This window comes from Corythoichthys intestinalis, chromosome 17 (assembly GCF_030265065.1).
Source record: "Corythoichthys intestinalis isolate RoL2023-P3 chromosome 17, ASM3026506v1, whole genome shotgun sequence".
NCBI classification, from domain to species: domain Eukaryota; kingdom Metazoa; phylum Chordata; class Actinopteri; order Syngnathiformes; family Syngnathidae; genus Corythoichthys; species Corythoichthys intestinalis.
This window is the reverse complement of record NC_080411.1, coordinates 42,342,399-42,360,735: the sequence shown is the minus strand read 5'-3', so window position 1 is coordinate 42,360,735 and position 18,337 is coordinate 42,342,399. Positions and strand designations below refer to the sequence as shown.

The window sequence follows — 18,337 nt, the reverse complement described above, 5'->3', positions numbered from 1 at the left end:
AAAGGGTTAATCCACTGTCAATCGGGAAAGGGGTGTGGATGTGCATATAACCGGGTCGGCGTCGCGGTAATTCACGGTCATGTTGCCGTAAGAGACACACACCGCCGGTGAGTTTGTGCACATTTATTTGTACTTGTATTATGTATTTCCACCTTCATGCTTCAAGCATTGCATTGCATTTGTACAGTTTGGCGTTTCTTTCACGGTGATCGCTTGATAGCCTTCTAGTTTGTGTTTTACTGCACGAGAGCCGCTGACAGGTGACCCCAACAAGCGTGTTGCTTTTAATGCTGGCAGCGAATCAGCGAGCGCGCAGGTCACGCAGTGAATCATGGGAAATGTAGTCTCGGGACAACACTGAAGTGGTGCTTTGTAATCTGTTTGCTTGTGTGAATAAACTACATTTCCTCCCGCCATTACATGCCACTTCCTCCCCAGAGCCCCGAGCTGTGTTGTACTGTTAGCTCCATGTGTTAATAAAGAAACAAAGTTGTCAGCACGTCGTGTGTTCGATACATTTGTAAACAAAAAGCTCATAACAAGACACTATGCACGATCCGTTTAAGAGACGCTGGAGTAGTAGGAGGCGAGGAGATGATCAGCGAGAAGCAAAACTTCGCGGTCGAATGTGGCGGCAGTCCGCTATTATTTTGTTTTCTTACTGTTGCCACAATAAAGTGGATAAAGCCATCAACGACTCATCTCCTTTCCCCACAACATTTTTATATTATTATTTTATATGCACGAGAGCTGCCGGATCTGCCAAAATGAACATGAAGTCTGATTTTTTTTTTTTTTTTACAATGTCATCAGATAGACAAAAACATAAAATTATGTGCCAATGCCTGCATCTTCAAATCATGAAAATAATAACAGCCTATATCTTACCAATCTTGTAATCTCGATGGGTCTTGTATCCATTCCATGTCATGTAGTCTAGGCACATTGTTTGCATCCTGATTAGCGTCTGGCTAATACATGTTAGGTCCAACATAAAATTCCGACCTCCTCCTCTTCCTTCAACTCTTCAAAAACTTGGATCTCCTCCCTTGCGCTCGATCTATCACTTATATCGCTGTTTGAATCATAGTTTGAAGGGCTTTGTATGGCGGCCGTATGTATGGAGCTGCCATCGCTGTTCACGGTGAAGTATCACTTCCGGGTTCATCCCCTTTCAGGCTCGAACTTCGGTGCGATTATTTTGTCAAATATACAACATATAAATTATTTTTTCATGCTTTATTTGTTGGACAATGTTTAATTACTTTAATTGTGACCCTATTTGGCATGTTATGAAATTACTTCACATTACTGCTTTAAGGATGTAGTGTGGGTTTTTGGGCTGTGGAACGAATTAAAGGAATTATAATGTATTCTTATGGGAAAATCCTGCTCGACATACAACCATTTCGACTTACAAACAAGCTCCTGGAATGAATTAGCTTCGTATGTAGAGGTACCACTGTATTACACATGGAACGCCATGGCAGAAGCTATGAGGGGAAACGTTTTCATTTGCCTAGATGCTTAAATTATTAAGTGGAATTTAATTTTTTTCTTAAAAAAACATTTTGTTTATTCTGTGTTACTGTGCAGTACTAGTATTGTTGTCTTTTACTTAAAAGAGGCATGGTCTATTGTTTTTAGTTGTGATTTCTAAAGAAGTATTTTTGAATTTAAGAGTAAACATTTATTGCGTTTAAATGGGTGTACGTGATCTATTAATATATACTGTATTCTCACAGTGTTATTGTAAAAAAATTTTTTAAAGGGGGGGTGCAATAATATCGCATATCGCAATAAATTATTAAATAAATTATTGCACACTAAAATTTGTTATCGCGACAGGCCTATTGTCTTATTTAACTGACAATGTTTCGGCGACTGCTACTACTGAACATGTCATATTTACCTGACATGTTCAGTAGTAGTAGTCGCTGAAACATGTCTGGTAAATAAAACAACCTAAAACAATTATCTGGGATAAAAGAAAAATTCAACAGTTTACTGACACTGTCATCTCCGACTGTACTGTCTGAAGTACATAAAGCTTCCTAATAACAAATAAGGAGGAGGCAGACTGTAATGAATCCGTTTTCTCTGTCAAACTGTTGTTGGGAGTTTGTGTTGAGACTCTACGCTGTTATATGAATGTGTTTATATGTGTTTTCTTTATAAAAAGACATGAGGCAACTTTACTATCTAAAAATAACTCAAGTGCAAATAATTTGTTTCTTTAAAAGACAATACAAACACTTAAGACACTGATTAGCATAATCCCTAACTAGTTTAGCGCTCCGTGCTAAGTAGTAACCGCTCATCAACAAAGAATACAATTGTCTTCATTTACTCACCTCTGACGGAGGCACAATGGATCTAACTACACAAAAGACAATCTAACCCTCGACACTTCCTAATATTATTGATTATGCAACCCAACCTGAGTGTAGCAGTGAACTCTCTCTCTTGCTGTAATCATAGGCGCGTGTGCGCAGCCTCGCATTACCAACACACAAGGACCCAAACGGGACTGCTCATAGCAGCTGGCAAAAATCCATAATCAAATTAGTTGGCAATTACTTTATTATTCGATATAAACGATTAGTTGTTGCAGCCTTACTTGTGAACATTGTCCAATAGAGTATGCTAAATATGAGTGTGTCCTGTAAACCAATATATTGATAATAATTCCTGATTTTAGCGCTACTCTAGACTTGAAATTGTCTCTACTGTGTTGGACAGCAAGCCCTGAAAAAATCAGTTTTCATCTGTGACAGTTCACATGGCCTTCAGATGTCATTACTCAGAATGGAGAGCAACAATAATAATAATTAGGGTTGTCCGATATTATCAGGTAGCTGATAACATCGGCCAATAAAAGCATTTAAAAATGTATCGCACAATATCAACATCGGTTATTCATTATAGGTTTTGGCAAAATATGCATGATGATGAAACCCTAATTCTATGCCTTTGTACAAGGGCTGGTCACAGTTTAGCACAACAGTGATGCTCATTGACCATTAGATGTTTCCAAAGTAAGATGCTTGGCATTTGTTATGTGAGCATTATCATTATTAAGGCATCCAGCGGGGCATCACAATACAATAAGCATTAATATGTTGAGTCCACAACCGCATATATCGGTATCGGATTTTTGAAGTTGGACGTTATCATATCGGGGAAAATGTTATTATCGGACAACTCTAATAATAATAATATAAAATAAATAAATAAAATCCAGATTTTTAAAAATGTTATTCTGTTCACCGAGAAACTAACATAAAGCTCAGTTTTCATCAAAAAGGTACTCATTTATATCCAGCAGAGAACACTTTAGTAGAGCAGCACTCACATTCTGAAGTGGCTGCACTGTTTCTTCAGTATCCCAGATTAGCACAAGGAGATTGTTAGTCTGGTGCACCTCTATATCTGGAGACACATTTAATCATGGAGGACTACTTGCCCATCAGGCCTTAGAACGAGCCAACAATATTTTCACTATGCAATTTTGGACACCACAAAAGAATGAGAGTGTATGACTCGGCAGCTGTATAAATGTAGGACATTTAGAAAAGAAGCCACGAGAATCTCAAATGAAGAAAGCATACAAAATCATTTGTGGGTATCCAAATGTGTCTTGTGAAGTCAAGAATAAAGAATATATACAACATACCTGTTGTCCTGCACATGCTTAAACTAAGTGAGGATTTTCTTCAGTGGCCAGATGGGGGAATTAATCTGCGTTTAACCCCTTACTGGGGGTGCTACCTTATACACTCAATGATTACTAGCGTACGTCTAACGACAGGAGGACACTGTAGTCTGACTGAACACACATGCCAAAAGACGCTTTCGAATTCCTCGCCGATCAACCAATGTTAACTATAATTGCAAGTACAGTGATCCTTTGTTTTTCACGGTTACTGGGGACCGACCCCCGCCCGCGAAAATCCGCTTAGTAGAGGCGGAGCTTATTTACGTAAAAACAAATAAATGAATAAATGTTTGGGTTTTTTTGGGTGGGGGTGTAGTTATGTTATAGTGTCCCCAAAAATCAAAACATTTAAAAGCGAGACTGCAGTTTATGCATAGTCTAAATGAAAGTCAATAGATTTTGAGGCAACCAATTTTTAACACCTTTCACTGTCATATTTAAGACCTTTTATGAGGTTTAGGAGATGTTTTCATGCCTTAAATTCTAATGATTGGACTTAAGACTTTTTAAGACTTTTTAAGACCATGCGGATACCCTGTGTAATGAAAGCCGCATGCTTGGACACTAGATTTTTCTTAAATAGTTTTTTTTTTTTTTTTATACAAATAAATACCTGTACTGTATTATCTGGTAAATTATATAGTTTTAAATAAGTAAATATATAAACTCACCGGCCACTTTATTAGGTACACCTGTCCAACTGCTCGTTAACACTTAATTTCTAATCAGTCAATCACATGGCGGCAACTCAGTGCATTTAGGCATATAGACATGGTTTAAGACAATCTCCTGCAGTTCAAACCGAGCATCAGTATGGGGAAAAAAGGTGATTTGAGTGACTTTGAATGTGGCATGGTTGTTGGTGGCAGAAGGGCTGGTCTGAGTATTTCAGAAACTGCTGATCTACTGGGATTTTCCCGCACAACTATCTCTAGGGTTTACAGAGAATGGTCCAAAAAAGAAAAAATATCCAGTGAGCGGCAGTTCTGTGGGCGGAAATGCCTTGTTGATGCCAGAGGTCAGAGGAGAATGGCCAGACTGGTTCGAGCTGCTAGAAAGGCAACAGTGACTCAAATAACCACCCGTTACAACCAAGGTAGGCAGAAGAGCATCTCTGAACGCACAGTACGTCGAACTTTGAGGCAGATGGGCTACAGCAGCAGAAGACCACGCCGGGTGCCACTCCTTTCAGTTAAGAACAGGAAACTGAGGCTACAATTTGCACAAGCTCATCGAAATTGGACAATAGAAGATTGGAAAAACGTTGCCTGGTCTGATGAGTCTCGATTTCTGCTGCGACATTCGGATGGTAGGGTCAGAATTTGGCGTCAACAACATGAAAGCATGCATCCATCCAGCCTTGTATCAACGGTTCACGCTGGTGGTGGTGTAATGGTGTGGGGAATATTTTCTTGGCACTCTTTGGGCCCCTTGGTACCAATTGAGCATCGTTGGAACGCCACAGCCTACCTGAGTATTGTTGCTGACCATGTCCATCCCTTTATGACCACAATGTACCCAACTTCTGATGGCTACTTTCAGCAGGATAATGCGCCATGTCATAAAGCTGGAATCATCTCAGACTGGTTTCTTGAACATGACAATGAGTTCACTGTACTCAAATGGCCTCCACAGTCACCAGATCTCAATCCAATAGAGCATCTTTGGGATGTGGTGGAACGGGAGATTCGCATCATGGATGTGCAGCCGACAAATCTCCACCAAGTGTGTGATGCCATCATGTCAATATGGACCAAACTCTCTGAGGAATGGTTCCAGCACCTTGTTGAATCTATGCCACGAAGAATTGAGGCAGTTCTGAAGGCAAAAGGGGGTCCAACCCGTTACTAGCATGGTGTACCTAATAAAGTGGCCGGTGAGTGTATATTAAAGGTGTGTGAAATTTCCGATTCTTAAAATATTCGTGATTCGGCCGTAGAAGATTCGAGAACGATTCACAAACATCCATATTCCGATTATTTAAAATGCCAAGTAAAGCGGAACACAGTCAGCGCGGTCTTCGTGACGCAATGAGGAACGGACCGAGGGTCCATATCCTCAAATCATGCCGCTAGATACAAAACAGCAACAGGCATGGCTGACCTAGCCACCCAATCTCTCCGTGGGATCAGACCTGCTCACATAAATTAAAAAGCAGACGTGTGGAATTATTTTGGGTTCTACGAGAAAGTCTTCTTCTAGAAAATAGGGGATTTCGAAGAATGTTAAAAGCAATAGAGACGAGGTACGTCATCCCATCCCGACACCGTTTCACTGACATGGTTCCAGTGTCAGTAAGGGCTTTCTACAAGCCGACGAAAGTAGAAATCATCTCATCGCTGTCGAATGTAGACACAGTCGCTGTTACGTGTGATGCGTGGACATCTGTAGCCCCCAAATTGTTTGTTACAGTAACTGGCCATTTCAAAACCGATGAGTGGGAGCTGAAAGCACACATGCTTCAAAAAAGAGCAATGAGCAAGGTTGCTAATATGGTTGAGCTGCTAAGCGGTGCTGTAAATGAATGGAACATTGCAAAAAACGCTGAACCGTGTTTTTTCACCTGCAGGAGTCAATGCACAGCACACTTTCATCTGAGTGCGTGGATCAACTCCTGTTCTTATACAAGAACATGGAATTTTCTCAGTAGCTAAACACACTTGACCTGTCCTGCATATTGTTGCTGTTTGGATGCAAAAGGACTTGAGTTTTTTATTTTTATTTATTTTTAAAAAAAAATCATTTGTACCTCAGGGAAACCCGTTGTTAATGTTTATATGTTCATGTTTACACAACTTAAAGCAGAAAAGCACTTTTTTGAGCTATTTGTATTGAAGTAGTAGTACACATTGTCTTTCATTTATACCTGAGTTGACTTTTAGTTGGATAAAAAATATATTTCTGCAAAATGCTATGATTTATTCTGTTGGAAGATTAAATGTAGTCTAAAGCTGCTGATACAGAATGGGGACTTGAGTATTTTATTTACCGTTTTGAACCGTTAATACTGAAATAGTAGTTTATTTAAGTCTGAGAGGATTTTTGTACTATTTTTGTAACTAATGTACGAAACATTAAAAGCAGCATAATAAGTGGGGTGGGGGGGCATCAATAATTGATTTATAATGGAATCGTAGACTCTGAATCGTAATCAATCGTAACCTTTTCATGGTCCCATTTCACATGGCTGCCATACAGTGATGAATTTACAACTAGGGGTCGGCCGATAAATTGCATTGCAGTCATAAATTTATAACTATAGGTCGACCGATATATCGGGCTCACACAGTATATGGACTTTTTTCCAATATTGGCCTTTGCCAATCAACAAAAGAAATATGCCGATGAAAAAGGATTTTGATCAGGCATCTGTGTGGGCAACTGTGGTCGTCGCTGTCTGTCGGTAGGACCCCAGAAGCCTACAGGAAGCTTCAGGCTTGCCTGTTTTGTAAATATTGTAATTTTTTTTTTTCATCTTGTATGAGAGAATATGCAATGTTGGTTCAGCCATTTAAGGTGTTTCCTCAGTGATCCTTACACTCTAAATGGAACTCGTAGCGTTAGCGTAGCATTTGCGTTAGCATTAGCTTTAGCATGGCGCGCATCCTGTTAAACTGTCACTTGTTTACATCTTGTCATGAAGCCCTGGTGGTTTTTAATTATTTGAAAATAATGTACCCCTCTTGCTGAGTGTGTATAATCCAGGGATGTCCCGATCCGATCAGGTGATCGGAAGTCAGGCTGATTTTCTCGTGCCATTTTCCAGTTTCGGAATTGGGTAAAAAGGATCCGGTTTTTAATTTAAAAAAATATTAATGTTTTTGCTTTATACTTGTGCAACCGCTCACTCTCCTTCCTGCTGCTTTTCTTGGTCAGTAGTGCACTAAAGTTTGTTTGTTAAAGTTAACGATGATTGACAGGCCAGAGAAGCTTGGGCTACCTTCAACGGTGCCGAATGTGTCAATCATCGTTTAGACTGTTAAACACTAGCGGTAGTGTGCTCTGGCAACACATTGTGTGTGTGTGCGTGTAAGTGAGCAGCTGTTCTCAGCAGCGTGAGCCGATTTGAGTGGACTCCCTCGATGAAGCATTTAAAGCAACACTTTGCAGCTTTTCAGTTTGGTCGATTTTAGCAACACCGGTGGACAAAAGCGGTAGTTTTTGACTTAAGGAAGACTGTGTTTCCCAAAAGGACCAGCGCTGCGTTTCCAATGAGGATCAGCGCACACCCAACAGTGTCGTAAAATCATCTATGAATCAAAAATGAATTTCCTGGTCACCTGCAGATGGATTAAACAACATTTCTGGTTCCAGTGGCTATGTGAAAGATGAAAAGTAGTAAGGTAATGAATCCAGTTGTGGCTAAACAATACCATATGACGGTTAGCAACCGTGTGGCTTAGTTTGGCTATCCCCCCTACCCCACCCGATCTCGTCAGCGCTGACATATTCGGTTGGGGGAGTCTGTGTCACGCCAGTGAGTGAAAGCCGCGCCAATGTTTATTCTGTATATCCTGGTAGCCTCTCTTTTTTTTCCTCCTCAAACAAAACTTTTTGTCTCTTGATGCTCTGCCATCTTTGCAGCATTCGTGCCGCGAAAGTGTTTGCATCGACTTCCGTCTTTATAATGAAAGGGGGAAGTGATGTATGCCGTAAGGCAGTCAGCACATTTGTAGTTTTTTTTGTCTGGCAGGGTTCCTGCCACCCTCCTCAAAGTTAATTAGTGCCAGTGAAAGCGATACATTCCCCCTCAAGATATTTGTCTCTTGTAGCTCTGACATCTTTGCAACATTCGCGCCACGAAAACGTTTACATTGACTTCCGTATTTATAATGAATGGGGAAAGGGTGTCGTTACTTATGCCGTAAAGCAGTCAGCCCATTTGTACTGTAGTTTTTTTTGTGTGGCAGGGTTGCTGTCACCCACCTCAAAGTTAATTAGTGCAGGTGAAAGCAATACAGACCCCCTCCAGATATAAAAGAGGTGTCATTCAACTAGTTGTCAATTGACAAATGTTATGAAAATATTTTATAAAGGTTGAAAAGTTACCGAGTGTTGCTTTAATAAAGGCAAGCATTTTTCTACGTTATTCTTGTTTAAAAATAAATTACATTATGAAGGTGGCATGGTTTGACAGTTTCATGTTTAAACTTTTTTTTTTTTGAACAACACTTTTTTTTTCAGTATCACATTGGGACTCTGTATCGGCAAATTCTCAAAATCAGGTGACTCGGGCTCTGACTCTCTAGTACAGGGGTGTCCAAAATTTTTGCGCAGGGGGCCAGATTTGGTGTGTTAAAAATGTGGGGGGGCGACCTTGGCTGACGGCCTTTACGTAGAACAATACATTTTACCAAGCCATTCTGTGTGTCACATTTGCTTTATTATTATTTTTTAATTAATAATTTCAACATATATTTTACCAAGACATTCGGTGTGTCACATTTGCTTTATTATTATTTTTTAATTAATAATGTCAACAATCGCGCAACTAGCCTTTGTGGCATTCTCTTTCGACTCTCGGGCTCTTGCGAAATGCTGCTGCTATAAAATTAAACTAGCTTAAAGTTGCTTCAATTTCTCGCTACGTATCTTCCCTGTAATCTTGTCGTACATGTCAGCGTGTCTTGTTTGGTAACATTGCCTCACATTCAACTCTTTAAAAACTGACTGTTTCTTTGCAAATGAGGCAGACACAGTTTTTGCATATTTTAATGAAGAAGTAGTCCAATTTCCACCAATCCTTGAAGCGTCAGCCGTCGCAGTCAACTTTCTTTTCTTTTTTGATTGTCGCAATTTTAGAAAATTGGGAGTAAAGGGTCACACGGGGTAATGTTATAGTGCTGCTGCTTTTTACTGGGTAAATGAGGAGCAGCATTTAGTGTGTAGGTTACTTCATATGCTGGATAGCAGTACTGCTGACCAATTTATTAAGTCTGTTTGCGGGCCAGACGTTATTGATTTTATGACAGAGGCTGGGGGCCGGATGAAATTTGTCCCCGGCCGCATTTGGCCCCCGGGCCGGACTTTGGATTCATAAAAAGCAGTGCTGCATTCGTTGGTTTGATAGCACTAGACTAATCCTTTAAGTCTTAGTAAATTGTAAATTTGAAGCTGTTGTAGCATTAAAAAAAAAAAAAAAGTCTTTCTAATCTATGACCTATATACATATATAAATTAGGGCTGTCAAACGATTAAAAATTTTAATCAAGTTAATTACAGCTTAAAAATTAATTAATCGTAATTAATCGCAATTAATCGCAATTCAAACCATCTATAAAATATGCCATATTTTTCTGTAAATTATATATATATATTCTGTAAAATAAATTGTTGGAATGGAAAGATAAGACACAAGATGGATATATACATTCAAAATACGGTACATAAGGACTGTAGTGGGCATTTCACTCTACTGTCATTTAAATCTGTCTATGCTGTCCTCACTCCGAAGCGTCTACTTTTTCCAAAGCTAGACAGCTAGTGAACGACGCCTTAATAATCAGACTTCTCTCTTTTTCATCTGATTTATTAATAAAATAGCCTCAAACCATTGTCCTCTTTAGACTGTCGTAAAACTACAACAACAAAAAGTACACAAACATTGCATTAGCAACAACGTTAGCTTCGCACGCTATACAGGTTCACTAAACATAAACAAAAAGCGTCTCATACAAAAAATAGAACATTTCGCTTACTAACATAATATGTACATTCTTTACAACAACCATACTTCATCATATAAGCACAACATTACAACGTAGGCGTCAGCCCGAGACGTCGTGCAGCCATATTGAACTGGCAAGAAAAAAAATAAACCATGTCGCAAAGCAACCACAAGAGTTCGCTGTTAGACAGCACAAAAAGCCTGCTGTAAAACTTACCAAAAGGCAGAATAGTCTGAGCGGGACATGTGCGTTAATTGCGTTAAATATTTTAACGTGATTAATTTAAAAAATTAATTACTGCGCGTTAACGCAATAATTTTGACAGCCCTAATATAAATATATATACACACACATATATCTATATATATATATATACACACACACACACACACACACACACACACACACACTGGTGGGGGACAATTTTAGCATCCTGAAAAGTTGGTAGTGTTATGTCCCTACCGTCCCTATGCAAACCTACGCCCTTTTTGTAAAAGTCCTCCTTATTTTCCTTTACCTTAAAAAAAAATCTCTCCGCCTCAGTGGAGAGGATTGCTTCAATTAGATCGCTGTGTTCTATTTGACAAGCCAGAACACACAGTGGATGTGTCCAAATGTCTAGCTAACCTTTCATCTTTCTTAGCAAAACCATGTAATCGTTCTACATATATGCCACGTTTAGAAGAGCTTACACGCTCATCGTTACCACGAAATGTTAACTCCTGTTTAGCTAGGATGCAGGTTGCATTAATGAGGTATTTCAAACTCTTTACCTTAGCGTTCTGGATGCTACCGTTGAGCTTCCGCTGTTCGTCAAAGCCAAATCGATCCTTGAGCTTCCAAAAGTTTTTAAAGCAATCAGGCTTTGAATGTGAGTGGTCGAGCTCTCGTGTTTGCTGAGGCTTCGTGGTAGTTTTTTAATGTCACAATGTCTCGTGTTAGTCCAGACATTGGCACAAGTTGAGAAAAAAAGGCAGGGAAAGCAGCAAAGCCGATTTTTTCGAAGGACAGCCACATAGCCAGTCTTTTTGGGTGTACCAGTCCGTTTGAAAAACGCGAGTTATCTTCTGTCCCGTAGTTTGAAGCAAACCTTTTAGCTCCGGTGTTAATTGCGTCCACTTTTGACGGAAAGCCAAGTTTCACGTACGCCCCCTTTCAGTGCGGGAGAGTACTATCTGCCGCAAGCTGTGCCTTTTCACTGCGGTTTTATTTCCCATCAGCAAAACTAAATATGTCGCTAACAAAAATTAAACTTTAAGGGTTAAAGACATTAGCCAGACTGTGGAAAATCAGGTCAAATAAAGGTATCTGGAAACATTATAATGGCGACATGCAGATGTACGGCAACCAGCACGCTCCAATTCCATGTATCAACCCAGTTTGTTATGGATTGCGCAATCAGAGGTGAGGCTTTACTCGTTGCTGCCGCACCTCTCGTTTCATTTCGTTATTTGAACAGGAAATGGGCAAATTCAGTGATTTTGACTATAAAAAATGTTTGAAATGAGTCATACATAAAGAGCAATGGACAAATATTAATATAAATTTGATGCTATAATTATTTTTTTGTCATGATGACAGGTGAGGCTCTGCCTCACCTGCCTCCCCTGACCGCACGTCACTGACACACACACACATATATATATATATATATATATATATATATATATATATATATATATATATATATATATATATATATATATATATATATATATATATAAAACGAAGATATGTCGGCCTCAAACATCAGCTTACAGAATCGGCAATTAGTTGAAAACATTTTTAGATATCGGTATCAGCATTTGAAAATCCCATATCGGTCGACCTCGATTTATGACTCTTAAATCAGTTTAAAAAAAACAAAACAAAAACATACAAGATACTACTGTAGTATCAAAACGTGAACTGGGACACATAACAGACTTAACCACCGTTCAATAAATAATTAAATATTTCAGGTTTTCATGACTTTATCCCTAAAATCTTCAAAGACATAGTTTAAGGTTAGCTTCATGAGAATCACCCATAAGCAGTACTGTATAATACACTTTATCGGTGCATTAATCCAAATCTGTAAAGCCAGAAAGACTTGCTGAATTTGCAATTCAAAAGAAACCCGCAACAGCATAGCACAAATAGTAAGTTCGATATCAAAAGTTGTTTTCTCTACCTTAATATATAAAGAATAGCCGTCAGCATCTCCCAATCGCACAAGGGTCCGTTGCCATGATTACCGCTAAACTAAAAATGAGAGAAAAGACCCGCCCCTTTGTCACCATGACATGCTCAGCACAACAAACCAGTACCACTACTCAAGTCAACAGGTTGCAACACAGCACAATACGTCAAACTATAAAGTAAGCAGATGTTCTTTGGGGTAAATATTATTGTTCACAGGGATAATAAGTTGAACGAGGTGGTAACACTGGAACGTCCTGAGTCCTACTTAGCACATTTTATCAGCATGTGTACACTTCATGAAAACGACTTACCTTGCTTTGGAGCATGTTTCACTTTCGCTTTCTATCGAAGAAGGCAGGTTTGTAAAATTTACGACGTCGAATGAATTAATTAGCATGGTGGCGGAGTGGCTCACTTATTCGGTTTGTAACTTTTGTCAAGGCAATGGTACATTTGTAGTGAGTACCCTGAGTGTAGTCTTCCAGGCTCTCGAGTTTTTATGCTTTTATTAGAAGATCATTGTAACAAAGCAGCTTTCCAACGTCGCTGCTTTGATTACTACCGTTTACAGGAGCATTTTATAGTCTGGCACTACGACCAATCGTTTGACCTCTTTGGTAGAATATCGATTCCCAAGACAAATCAGCGGGCAAAATATTTCCGAATTTTAAATATAAGGCTTTTTGATAGGTGGAGATGTACCTCAAGGGAGGTGCTTATTGAAAAATTGACATTTACAGTACTATATCAGCCCACTAGGGGACACCATCTGGTTGTTTGCCCGCCACACACGCTGTCAAATTGCTTTCCAAGCATTTTTAGTTCGCCCTTCAATACTTTAATACGAATGACGTGCGACATACGTGTCATAGAGATGCACACAGAGTGAGGCGGCATTTAGCTACTATGCTCCTCACCTCTGGAACAAGTTACCTGAAGGTCTGAAGTGTACTCAAACTGAGCTCCTTTAAATCAGGGCTAAAACCGCCATTGTTTACCACAACATATTCTTAACTGACTATATATTTTCAAATGTCAAGTTATTTGCTGTTTATTCATTTTTGTTTGTTTGTTTTATTTCTATTTTCGGTTTCCAATCATTTTTAATGATGATTTAATGTGATTTTTACAAATCATTTTATCTCTGTTTGTGGATCTTCATGCGATGTAAAGCACTTTGAACTGCCTTGTGTTGAATTGTGCTATACAAATAAATTTGCTTTGCCTCGCCATGCAGCTCCCCCCAGCCGCCAAAATAAATAAACAGATTAACCTAGGGTATGTGAATTTAAATATGAGCTGACACTCGGGTGGTTTTCATTTTCTAACATTTGTTTGTTGTCTAACATTTTGCAACATAGGCTGTATTGGCTGAGCCAAAATTGTGTTGGTTCGTTCCACTGAAATGGATCTACGTGACCTCTGCATTGTAATTTACATACGTTGCTAATTACTACCAAAAAAAAAGTTCTACTCACGGTTTCCAGTCATTTTTTTAGTAATTAGCGTTTTCGTGTCGGTCTTTTTTTCCCCCGTGGCGCAGTGATATTGATACGGCGGAGTCGTATCGTCAGTGTGTGAAGCCATTTTAGGTCACGTGCACCAATAGGAGACGAGGACTGTTGCTATGCGCTTCGATAAACAAACAATATGGCGGCGACCGTACCAAGCTACAACACGAGCGAAGATGAACCAAAGATAAGAAAACCGCATTCGGAATTTAGTCAAAAGGCATCGAAACGATGCTATATGCATCTCTCAACTGTCCAAGGGCGAAAAAGGGCAGGAATTTGGAAAAAACGTGCAGAGCCCGCGTGGTTGCGTCAGACAATGGCTTTCTTCCCAGGCTCCGTCGAAGGATCTTGCTGAAAATGCGTCGACTGGGATTTTTAACGACATTCACTACAGGTAAGCCACACGCACGCCTTTACTACAAGGTTAATTGTTATTAACTTATGCTTAAAAAAAATCTTATTTAAACTAGTGTCGTATCAATACCACTTTGTTATAAAATGAATATAGGGTACAGTGTGTCGAAAGTGAATCCAGTAGAACTTTTTATTGCATACCAGTTATGGGTGACAATGGCTAAATAAACCTTTTGGCTCAAGAACATCAAGCTGTAGTCAATAAAAGCCCTGATACTGACGTGGCAGTGATTGCTGTTAGTCTGCAGATAGATTTACAGTGTAAATTGCATTTTTTCACAGGAGGAGGCAACAGAACGAGGACTGACGTCTCTAAGGTCTCTGCAGCTCCTGGCACTAGTGTGTGTTCAGCACTCATTGGCATCCATACATTCACAGGTTATGACTCTGCTTGTGCCTTTCATGGCAAAGGCAAAAAAAACCTTTTCTTTTGCACGTCATAAAAAAGAATACCTGACTGGGTTTGCAAAGCTGGGCAGCAGTTTTAAACTTGACCTACAAACATTTAACACGTTGTGTAAATACGTGTGCCACCTGTTTTGCCAGTCATGTGCCAAAAATGATGCCAAATGCAGATCTTTCTGTATGGCCTCGTCAGTCTTGCCAGAACATTCTATTCCCCCCAAAACTGATGCTGTGTACCAACATTGCAGGACAGCAGACTATCAAGCAGCAATTATGAAACGTTGTCTGACAGTTAAAATGTGTGCCCCTTCACCCATTGGGAATGGGTGGGACATTGAGGATGGGCAGTTGGCAGTGACATGGATGACTAAAAATCCTGCCCGATACTGTTTTGCAAGTAGTCAACTGTAGTTGAAAGGCAACCAATTGTGACATGGGAAGATGTTCCTGTATGTCTGCAAAACGTTCTTGTACTGATTTATATCGGTGCCAAGCATGTGAGAATGTTTCCAAAGAAACAGAAGACACTTGGATGGGATGATGACTTTGAGTAAAGCGATTTTGAGGAGTAATGTTGTCATGTACAGTTTTACTATTCTTTTATTTCTATTTTTTTTATTCGTTTTTCAATATTTGTATGTGTAATAATGTGTATTTCTATAGTATGAGATACTTCCATGTTTAAATAAATGTGTACCAACAGTACTATACTTGAATGATTCCAACCTTTTGTGTATATACAGTGTGATTAAAAAAGGCTGTGCCAAAATCAAAATGCCATGTCAAAAACGAAAAACATAAAAAAAAAATAAAAACTACCTTGGACAGATGTAGGAAGTAACTAAGTTTAATTTCATGTTTTCATAGTACTCAAGTATGGCCATCACCAGCAGCATGGACAACATCAAGTTGACATGAGAATTCCTCCCTCCCGCGTTGATTGCGTCTGTTATGTAATCTTTCATGTCATCAATATTCGCTGGAAGTGGTGGAACATACACTTAGTGTATAACATACGTTATGTGCCATAAAGATGGATAACGAACTTTGTCTTTAACATACCAACACGTCCAGCAAGTACTGATGATGTGAAATATCGAACAACAGTCGCAATCAAGACAATAACTGCGACATGCACACGTTTGAGAGGAATTCTCATCGTGGCTTGATTTTGTCCGTGCTGCTGGGTGTGCTCACATTTGAGCACTTGTGAAACATGAAATAAAACTTGGAAGTTATCTTCAACACGTGTCCATCACTTCTTTTGTGATGTCTTTCATTTTTTAAGTATCACCTTATGATTTTGGCACATTATATTTTTGATCACCCTTTAATTTTTTTGTCTTATTCCATTTTTGCCATGATTCACATCTAGGAGGGTGTGGTAGCAATTGGGTTGATTTTCAGCTATTTATGATCATGGCGTGCATTTTTTATTTTATATATTTCATTGCATAGTAGGTTGTGATATTTTTAATATGAGACATAAGCCTTTAGCTTAATTCAATATATATTTAATTGTGCTGGGTGCAAATCATTAATGTTGAAGTGTTTCCTTCAAGAAATTAGCTACATTTCTCATTCTGAATTCACCTATGTGTATACTAAGGCACCAATACTTGTTTCAAATGTTTGGTAGATGTGTTTATGACATTTGATGAAGATTTTGTGTTGCCAGAATTAATATAACACTTAAAACAAGCAAAAACAGCAACACTAGATCTGTATTTTTGTGTATTCACATCAGGATACATTTCTGGCTGGTGACTAAGTTAGGAGGGTATTGGCTTTGAAAAAATCAATTTTCCAAGCACTTTTTCCATGGTCCCAATAAAGCCATATTTCCACAAGCTTGTCCATTCGCAGCACTTCCTGGTCAACTCTAATCTTTTAATGGACGACGGTCTCACAGAAGAAGTTGTAGCTGTCAGTGAAGGGTGTTTCAGTTCTGAAAAACACGCACACACACATAAACCATGTGAGAACTCTTTCATCCATATCATATTTACATAATCTTCCAATCCAAATTATATAGGCTTGTCTATTCTGCCATTTTTTCCTGAATAAAATTATCAAATAGGTTTTTGGAACTACGGTTAAACAGACTAAATACTATGTTATTTGTCAATCTAAAACTTTTTGCTCAAAGTTAACAATCTAACATCATAATAATGACCGCTACAGCCCAGAACTCACATTGCAAGTCTTAACTTCATATGTGATCTGACCAGAAGCCCACAACTCCCATAGTTATTCACAACAAAAGGCGTGTGTGTGGCTTACCTGTAGTCAATGTCGTTAAAAATCCCATTCGACGCATTTTCAGCAAGATCCTTCGACGGAGCCTGGGAAGAAAGCCATTGTCTGACGCAACCACGCGGGCTCTGCACGTTTTTTCCAAATTCCTGCCCTTTTTCGCCCTTGGACAGTTGAGAGATGCATATAGCATCGTTTCGATGCCTTTTGACTAAATTCCGAATGCGGTTTTCTTATCTTTGGTTCATCTTCGCTCGTGTCGTAGCTTGGCACGGTCGCCGCCATATTGTTTGTTTATCGAAGCGCATAGCAACAGTCCTCGTCTCCTATTGGTGCACGTGACCTAAAATGGCTTCACACACTGACGATACGACTCCGCCGTATCAATATCACTGCGCCACGGGGGAAAAAAAGACCGACACGAAAACGCTAATTACTAAAAAATGACTGGAAACCGTGAGTAGAACTTTTTTTTTGGTCGTAATTAGCAACGTATGTAAATTACAATGCAGAGATCATGTAGATCCATTTCAGTGGAACGAAATCCATTTTCTAAGCACTTTTTCCATGGTGCCAATACAGCCTAACATAATCACATTTCTAAATAACTGCAGAGCACTCTCCAATTTATTTAGCAACTATAGGTGGTGTTTACAACTAAATATTATTATAATATATATCATCATATATATTATAGTCACATCTTTGCTATTTAAAAAAAACAATTCATAACGACCTGTTTGTGAACCGTGTACAACTTTTATGAACTAATTCTCAATACACAATCTGATTTTTACTCAGAATAAGTGGGTAAATTTGACACATTTGCTGCGTTTGACAGTGACAGGTGTCCAATCCATTTGAACTGGAATGGTTGGCAGCGAATGAACAACATCAAAATAAAAACAAGGACTTATCTGATGCAAAAACAGTTCAGTGGCCTGTACTACGTAGCCAGTTTTCTGGCTTATCAGAGTAACTTCGAGGGTAACTTCATCACATGCAGCCTAACTTCCCAACTATCCGTGGCAACGAAAGGTGGATATGTTGAAACCGGGGAATGTTGCCATGGCAACGCATGCCACACGTCAAACCTGGTCGTCTCAGATCTTGCTTAAACCCAGGTTTCCGATAAACCACGTTCTATTTAAACAGCACTCCTCCGCGGACGGGTCCTC

General features: G+C 39.2%; 1 protein-coding gene across 4 annotated transcripts in view; it reads right to left on the bottom strand.

Moving 5' to 3' along the window:
• The window catches only part of akna (AT-hook transcription factor), a 52,384-nt gene extending 39,251 nt beyond the window's left edge, over positions 1 to 13,133 (bottom strand). For 2 of the 4 annotated variants that reach the window (XM_057819663.1, XM_057819666.1), the window contains exon 1: positions 12,882 to 13,133. The gene's annotated coding sequence lies outside the window, so the exon portion shown is untranslated. Of the gene's footprint in view, positions 1 to 11,159; positions 11,436 to 12,559; positions 12,633 to 12,881 lie in introns of those variants that run through there. The other 2 variants (XM_057819664.1, XM_057819665.1) reach the window with 2 other exon arrangements.
• Positions 13,134 to 18,337: the final 5,204 nt, after the last annotated feature.